This window comes from Pteronotus mesoamericanus, unplaced genomic scaffold (assembly GCF_021234165.1).
Source record: "Pteronotus mesoamericanus isolate MK-2021 breed Mesoamerican mustached bat unplaced genomic scaffold, CSHL_Meso_final contig_468, whole genome shotgun sequence".
Taxonomy (NCBI): Eukaryota; Metazoa; Chordata; class Mammalia; order Chiroptera; family Mormoopidae; genus Pteronotus; species Pteronotus mesoamericanus.
Window position 1 is genome coordinate 801,019 of NW_026555176.1, and position 9,487 is coordinate 810,505.

Below are 9,487 nucleotides of genomic sequence, written 5' to 3' on the forward strand. Positions count from 1 at the left end.
AATAAAGGGATGAGAAGTGATCTAAAAATTGAAGGAAAAATATTCAAATAGCTTGATGAGCACACGCAATGTAGTTAGTGGATTTTAACATGATAAACACAGATGTTATCCTCATGAAACAGGATGAACTCAGCCATAAACTTCATTTGGGATTCCCACCTGCCTAATTCCTCCTGAGGCTTACAGAAGAAGGCTGGTGCCTCTGAGATGACAACTTCAATCATGGCTTCTATGTTTCTCACTCCAAGCTCTGGCCTCTGGGCTCTAGGAGCCTTCTCAAAGTGGAGGGGCAGAAGCAGCTCTGATCACAGGATTAGTCAAGCAGGACAGGTCAGCCTAAGAAGACAAGAAGACAAGAATACAGAGCTCCACCGATTTCCCTCTGACCCTACCTTGGGATCCCACTGCAGCTTTGAGTCGATGCTTATCCGAAACACACTTGCACTTCCTTTGTAATTTGCTTTGGCTCTGGCTTTCACTTGTCACCCTGGTCCCCCATCACCCTCTGGCCTCTAGGATTCAACATGGATTTGCAAATGTAGGGTGCTTCTTACAAAGTCCACTAGGTGGCACCAGTGCCACAGATGGGAGCAACATGGACCCAAGCATGCATGTGTGCAGGGCCTACAGCGGGCCTTCATCCTACAGTCAGATGTAGGATGCCCAGAACCGAACACCCCTCTTCAGCAGACCAGTAGGACCAGCAGGTCCCTCACCTTGCTTCTGTCAGCATTACCACTGTCTGACGGGCCTAATTACCATAGTCTGACTAGGTACGATCCACGCCTGCTTCTGATTCTTTTCAGTGTCTAATTCAGAGATGGCATGCTGGCAGCCTGCAGATCGGCTCCAGCCTGCAGATGTATTTAGTTTGACTCCCACCGTGATTTAAATTGCCTTGGGCTGTTTACTAACATAAGATGAGAGCTTTCATATACAAGTCAGGATTTTAACTGCTAGGGAAACCCACCTTCTGGCAGCCACAGGCCTGAGAGGCAGGGGGGCTGCACCTGAGGACTCTGCTCCCTGCTGGTCCCCAGCACCCCAGCACCCCACCAAACATGCTTCGTTCATTGATGTCACCTTCCTGTCCCCTAATGCGGTGCTGCCCAGCCTTTTTGGCACCAGGAACCAGTTTCGTGGAAGACAACTTTTCTACCGACTGGGGGCAGGGTGGGGGGTGGTTTGGGGATAATTCAAGTGCATTACCTTTAAGCTCACCTCCCATTGTGTGGCCCCGTTCCTACAAGCCACGGACCAGGAGCGGTCCACAGCCCAATGGTTGGAGACCCCTGCCCGAATGAATTTGCAGCTCTGCCGTCTAAAATGTATCTGTTTCACCTCTCTGGCTGTGAAGTAGGACTCCTGCAAGCCTCAGGTGGAGCAAAAAGGTTTGAAACCCTCTCTCCACTTTATTACCCCCAATAAAAAAGACCTGCACTCCCTATTAGGCTTTGTAATCTCTTTTATCTCTTTGAGGGTTTTCAGTTGGGGCTGGGCCAGAATTTTGAAATTCCTTTGAGAATTGGGGGAGATGTCAGCTCATACTAAGGTCACCAGGTGGGCTGGGTTAAAGATTAGTTTTTTTCTGTATTTGTTTGTGTTTGCAGTCACTTGCTTTTAGTCCTCATGGCATCATAATGAGCCCATGAGAAGACAAAGCTGTGAGATTCTTGAATCTGTTGAAAAATGCAACGGCTACACTTCCATTATTCCATCCATCAATAACAGTGATTTTTCATCATTTCCCTTCCCACATGGGGCTGCTGGGCTCTGCTTTTCATTCAACAGAGGGCTGGTGGTATGCCAGGCACTCTGCACCAAACATCTCATTCAACAAATGGTTTCTCAGCACCTGCTTTTCCAGGCACTCCTTGATCTCAATGATTAACAGGCAAATAACAGACAAGAAGTCACAGACAACTGCTACTTAACGGGGTGGTAAAGAATACAAGGGTTCCAGTGGACTGAATGCTCTGGAATCCTATGTACATTATTAGCCCCTCAGTGGCTCGTTTTCTTCATCTGTGAAGTGGGTGACATAGTAACAGTACCTCCTGGGTTCATTCATTTCAGCACTTCGACAGTACCAGACACATAGCCAGAGCTTTCTAAATGTTTTCTGTCCTCAAGGCTAAAGCAGACTGCCAGAGAGTCACCTGGTTTGGTCTTTTTAAAGTTAATTTTACAGACAGGTACCAATCTTTGAGCTACTGAGTACTGCCAAAACTTAGCACGGAGATAAGGGAGATTTTAGATAATGAGCAGCTAAATTCACTTTGTAGTGTTAAAGGAGCTTTCTACAACCCCCTAGCAAATTGGATGCCTCATGCTGCAGCTGAGTCAATTAAGGGTCACACAGTTTCCAGTAAGGAGTCAGGCTGGGACTGGAACTCAAATGTGGCTGACTTCAGATATTACATGTCTTCCACCACACAGGGCTGCTTGATTTATTTCTATCTTGCTTAATGAGAATTGAGCTGGAAGAGTAAGATGTTTAGCTGAGGTGGAGTGAATTGGATGATTAAATTATCAGAAAACGGACTGTCACCTTCAATGTAGACAAAGTCCAAGAAGAAAGAAAAGGGCCTTACAATCGAAGGAGAAGTGTGTCGGGGAGTTTAGAGCCTGGAAGTAGAATTTACTTTCCTGACATTTTGCCTTGCTTCTTGGTTAGTCACAGTAATTCTGTTCAGGTTCTTCCAGGATATTTGGCTTATAAATGCGTAGCCACTCTGCTTCTCAGATCAGAACTCACAAGTGCAAGGATGTATCTGTCTTCCCCTAAAGCTCGTTTTGGCAGGAAGAACCTGACTCTCAGGCCACCCCTAGCTGGTTCTCCCTCCAGCCCAGGTTTGCATTCTAGTTTGGGTCCCCTGGTCACCACGCTCAGGATGGGATGGAGGGGCCGGGAGAGCCTCTTCAGGATCAACTTTTGCATACTGACAAAAATAAATTCTTAAGTTCTTTTGATTGATGTATGCTGTTACTAAAAAATTTTCAATGGGTAAGTGTAGGCCACTCCCTCACAACTTTGCTATCAAATTACAGGGACGAGGGGCAAAAGTAGGTTTACAGTTGTTTGTGTGGAAAATAATACAATAATTAATAAATAATAATACGAGAATAATTCTGTTTTTATACTCACAGCTGTAAACCTACTTTTGTCCCACCCTGTATGATGAAAGCAAAGCTGAGACTAAATTTTGTAGAATGTCCTAATTTTAGCAGACCAACCTACAGGGCCTAAACAGTTCATGTCTTCTGTCCCCTAGTGCTGTGATATCCCCAGGCCTCTGTCTCAACCATCACCTTCCATGAAAGAATCACTCCTCCAGGCAAACATTTTAAAGGTAGGATTCTCTTACCTTTGGAGTCAGCAACAAGCAAGCAGAAGGCCTCCTAATCAGTGTGATTGGAGCAAAGGCTGTTAAAGAAACAGGCGCAGCAAGGCCCTGAGGCAGCAGGCGAGTCTCCCTAGATTCTTCATCCTGTTGACTCAGGGTGAGGAGGGTCTCTGTAGGGTCTAAGCAGGTCAATACACCTGCCTTGATTTCAGTGAGGCTCATTTCTATCTTGCATTGTGATAGTAGACAGGCTGCTGTTTTCACCAATAAAATCGCATTTATGAGATTCAGGAGATTAATTAGTAAAGCATGCATTATCAAGCAAGATTCAGAAGTTCTCGTGGACTATGGATTTCCTGATTTAGGACACAAATGGACCATCCTTAGATTGTACAATCTCGATTAGACTATGTCACGGACTCTTTGTTTCCCCCCAAATTCATACATTGAAGCCGAATCTGGATGAAATGGTATTTGGAGATGGGGCCTTGAGGAGGTGATTAGGTCATGAGGATAAGGCCATGATGAATGGGACTAGTGCACTTATAAGAAGCCGGAGTGCTAGCTGGCTCTTTCTGCAGCCTGGAAGAGGGCTGTCCCCAGAACGCGACCATGTTGGCAGCCTGATCTCAACTTCCAGCCTCCAGAACTGTGAGAAATAAATGTCTGTTGTTTAAGCCACCCCCCCCGCCGCCCCGACTATGGTATTTTGTTTTAGCAGCCTGAGCTGACTAAGGCAGTGCTTGTTGCATCTGGGGTGTAGCTTACCTAAATCACCCACAGAGGCTGTGTCGTTGGAAATATTTTAAAGAAAATCACAAACATTGTAACTGTGGCTTTCTTGATGTTTTTTTACTCTTGGATATAAAAGACCTATTGTGCTGCTCCTACATCATGCTGGGGCTCGGAGCCAAGAGGTTGTCTAAGGTCCTGTCCCGTATGCTGTGCAGCCGCTTTTTCTCTGGGACCTCACGCCTCCAGGGGAACTCCACGTGGGAGAGGGGCATGGGTTCTGATTTCCTCTCAAAAGCCCACATAGGCCATTTTTTTAAAAAATCACATTTCTAGTTTGTTCCTATTGCTCAGGGACTCCACCAACATCTACGCTGGTACCCTCCTTTAACACTCCCTCCCCTACTCAGCCCAGAGCATCTTTCTAGTGCAGGGGACAGGGAAGCCCTGCTCTTCTCATCCCATTCTCTCAAGCCTTTGCTTACATCAAGATTCTTTTCATTAACTTCCAGAGAGAGATTCTTTTCCTTGGCTCTTTGTTTGTTACCTTCCCTTCCCGTCCCTTCCCTGAAAAAGGGGACACAGGATAAAGGGGCGGGGAGAAAAGGCAGGGGGAAATACTGGAGAAAAACACACATTACTATTTCAAAAAAATATTATTCTATGGCAGATACAATATCCTGAGGCCCTGCAAGGGCTCATGCCATCCGTGGTTTAGGCTCGCCCAGCCACGGAGGCATTGGAGTGGTGAGAGAACTCTTAGCTTCTGCAGGTTTCCGTTCAAGGCTCAGTTCAACGAGCCTCTGGGCATCTTGGCTAATACTTTCCTGGAAAGTCTTGATGCCTCACATGTCTTAAAAGCAATCACTTATATTTTCCATATGTCTCTGTAGAAATCAAAATGAAGGGACAATGGAAAATTTACTTTGATAGGGCACTTCCTATCACCTTACTTGCTTTACACACTAAATCTTTTCAGGAACTAAGATGAGGATTTCAGGGCTGTACAGGGCTTCCCTTTTTCTTAGCATTCTGTTATAACTGTGGCAAAAAGCAAGAGCCTTGGCCTTCCCAGGTTACTTCCCACGGAGTAATACCCCGTGGTGCCTCCTGTCTACCTGAAGTAGTGCTGACTCTATCACATATTTATATAGTACATACCAATGGCCATGAATATTGTGACAGGGAGGGTCAGGATGCTGTGGTGGAGAGTTTCAGTTAAGCAAGAAGATCTGGGTTTGAATCCCAGAGCCACCACTTACTGGCTGTAAAAACTCTGAGCCTCTGTTTGTTCTTATACACAACGTGAAACCTCACTGGATTATTAAGAGCATTCATTAAATGAGGTAGTCTATGTAAATGCCTAATACACAGGAAGCTTCAACAAGAATATATGCAAACACATCAAGTACCTTGTTAATTATTTTTAAAGGAGTTCTATATGCAAATGTTATATATGCAAATGGAGGGGGCTATCGTTTTTTCTGTGGATCCTGAAGGAGGAGGCTACTCTTGATCAAACAGGAGTAAAACCATACACATTTACAACTTTCCTAGTATCCACTTAGTGCTTCGGCCATTATTCCAAAGATCAATGAACTTGGGCTTGGAGAGAAATCTTTTTCTCACTAACTGACAAGCTAAAAGGCAAGGCGTGAAAAGGGATTAGTGGATGTATGTATTCAAATAAAGGGGAGTTCCCCAGAAGCACATCAGGCCTAGAAGGCATCCTTCAACTGTCCATCAGTAGAAAAGCTGTTTGACTGGCAGATATGATTTTTTGGAACCAGCAATAATGGGGAACTATGGGTGACAGATGTCAGATGTCGGCAGGGCAGCTGCCAAAACAAATCTCCCTCCACCTTCAGACATCAAGCTGATTGAAGACTGGGCACAGTTGGCCTGGCAGCCCCTTCTCTCTTGGATCATTGGTCACATTATTATTTTTCAGATGCTGGATAAAGCAGATGGTTTACCATGTATTGGTGATTTTCTGTTGGCTGAGAAATTCTGTTCTTCCATCAGGGTACAGCATGTAATCAATTATGACAGTGGGTAGTGCAAGAAAATCCCTGCCAGTAAAAGTCCAAGACTCTCTCTGTTATTAAATTTGCATAAACCACTACAATTTCCAAGTTAAAAGCAAGAGAAGGAAAAAGCAAAGTAGTTGTGTTAGAAATAACTTGGGTAATTGCAAAACCACAATTCTGAGTTGGTTCCAAAGACTCTCAGTTTATACTAATATATGATGTCAGTTTTGTCTGTACATTTTGTCTGAAACTTAAAATATTTTTGTCTGTATTCTTGTGAGTCTTAAAGAACTTTATCTCAGAATCATAAAGTGACATAATCAGAAGTAACCTGAAAAAATACCAAGAATACACATACCCATCAACAAAGATTCTTTTAATATTCAGAGTTGTACTTTATTAAATAGTAATAAGAATAAGTTGGCTTGCTTAGTAGGTATGAGTGATCACATACATGGAACAATACATTACATTCTCCCCTATCCACCCTCCGGATAACTTTTTTCATGAAAGACATCTTGCTTAATTATACACACATATCACTAGAAAAACATCCTTTGATAATAAAATAGCACAAACATTTTTAACATTGTAAATATTACCTAGAGAAACGTGACAAAAAATTATGTTTATTCCTTTCTTTTTTTAATGTCTATGTTTTTTTTCTTATAAAATCAGGCTTATAGTGAATAGTTTTCTATCCTACCTTTATTTCTCCATTTAATCACACATCAGGGGAATGTTATCAGATCACTAAATGTCATTTAGAAACACGATTTCTAATAATGACAAATATTGAGTGTGCTTTTACAATGAGTCTGGCATTATTCTAGGCACTGAAGACATAGAAGAGAACAAGAAAGTCCTCACCCTTAAGGAACTTACAGTCCTACAGAGAGAAAGAGGCAACAAAGCTGTAAAAAACAGTAAATAAATGATGTAATTTGAAATCTAGTTACTATAAAATAAGGTGGTCATGACCTCTAGGCTACCTTGCTTAAGGGCAGGCCTCTTGAGGAGGTGACTTGAATTAAGCTCTAAAGCCTGGGATAGAACCCTGTAAACAAAAACAATAGAAAATGCAAATTGAGATAAGAATGATCAGGACAAGCCTATGAACAGAGAAGAAAGCATTATGGCTGGAGCTTGGTGGAGAGGGGACTGAAGGGACAGGAGACCTAGAGAGGGGCTAAGTCACCTAGGCATTGCAGGAGTTGTGTAAGGAGTTGCAATGAGAATCCATTAGAGAATTTTCTAACAAGTAAATGACACGATTTTAGAGATATCACTTTGATCGCTGAGCAGGGGAATGATTTATAGCAGTGATTTTCAATCTTTTTCATCTGTGGCACACATCAACTAATTACTAAAATCTTATGGCACACCAAAAAATATATATTTTGCTGATCTAACAAAAAGATAGGTATAATTTTGATTTATTCACCTTGGATGGCTATTGTTGTGTTGGCTGTTGTCATTTTTTTATTTGACAATCTAAGGGGAAAGAGGTCACTGCCCTGGACTAAATAGTCAAGTGTCACAGGTGGGCACAGGTAATCAGGTTCTTGGTGATCATGGATAAAAAACTGAACTGAACACACAGTTTATAGCAGAAAGTGAAAGAGAACAGATTTATTAAGCCACACAGAACAGGGGAGCAGGCCAACCCTGAGTAGAGCAGAGCAAAGCTGAGCAGAGCCTAACAGGCCTGACTTCAGGGGCTAGAGAGTTTTTATTCTTTTAGGGCAGGTCTCTCCCGGCTAGTTTTGGCGGGCTCTTATTGCACATGTACAAGTAGTTATATTACTTTAAAATTACTGTGCACATGGTCTCCCATGATTTCCTTGATTGGCCACCAGGAAGGGGGGTGCCACAACGCTAATTTATTATAATGAAGCAGGAGTCAGGTAGCATCTTCTGCGCAGGTGCATTCCTAATTCCCTAGGATTCAGTGTTTTTCCAGAAAGCAGGAACTACCAGTCTTAGAAGAGGGTCTCTGTCCTTTATTGATGTTCTTCATCTTAGCCCTGGGGCACCTCTGGAGTTTCCTCCTTCCAGACTATCTCCTGCCTCACAGGTAGTGCATGTTTTAAAAACTCTGGCAGTACACCAGTTGAAAATCACTGGTTTATAGGGTACAAATGTCTGGATAGTGGAGCTGCATTGAAAGGCTGTCACAGTCATCCAGACGAGAGATGAGGGAGCCAAAGTGTACGATGTGGTAAGGAGTAGTGGACTCAAGACAAAATTTGGTAATAGAGACCACAGAAACTTTCTTTTTAGCTTGCTTATTTATTTATGAAGATTTGCATACCACAATAAATAAGCTTGATTCAGACATATATGGACTCTGCACCCAATAATGAGTGAATCACATTCTTCCCAAGCAAACATGGAACATTTATACAAAATAACCATGGACTAGTTCACAAAAGAAGTTTCCGCAAATTTCAAAGATGTATATCTTCAAAGATCTTTGAAATTCTGGAGCTTTATTCAAGTCTTTAACTCTTTTAGTCTTACTATCAGAATAAGAAGAGATCCTTCAGTTAAAAAAACTATAGTCCTGGCTGGGTGGCTCAGCTGGTTGGAAAGTTGCCCGGTGCACAAAAGGAATGCTGGTTCAATTCCTGGTTGGGGAGCATATGGGAGGCAACCAATGGATGTTTCTCTCTCACATCGATATTTTTCTTTCTCTCTCCCTTCCTCTCTCTCTAAAAATCAATAAACATATTCTCCGGAGAGCATAAAAAAATTATGAACAAGAATAGAAATTTCACTTACTCTGATTAACCAACAGGCCAGGAGTTGGTCACAATGTAATTAATTTAACACTTACCACTATTGTTGAAAGTATTTAAATGCCCAAGGAACTGATGCCAACCCACACTCTCTCCTCCCAGATCCCACATTCCAAGTAGATCAAGTATTTTCACACTTGGCTCATCTTCAGTGAAGACTATAATTAAATCTTTATTTAACTGAGTAAAATCCCAGCACTCACTGCATTATTGAACCTACAGAAATTTATGATGAATTTGAAGGGAAATAATAAATTAAGTTGAAGAATCAAGGAGTACATAAGCAAATAGATAGATGGCTTTGCCATGTACTGAAATGAAAAGGACCTGAAGAGGAGTGAGCAGTCTTTGGAGGTAAAAATCAAAGTTTCCATGCAGACAAAGCTAGGTGGAAACATCTACTAGAGATCCAAGTGAAGATCCTGAGCAGGTAACTGAATAAATGGGTGAGGAGATTGGGGGAAATGTGCAGGCTGGAGATATAAATAATATCTATATGCTGGATGAGATCAGTCAAGAGACTGAGTAACTGAGGAGAGAAGAGGGCCAAAGGCAAAATCTTGGGACATTCTAACAC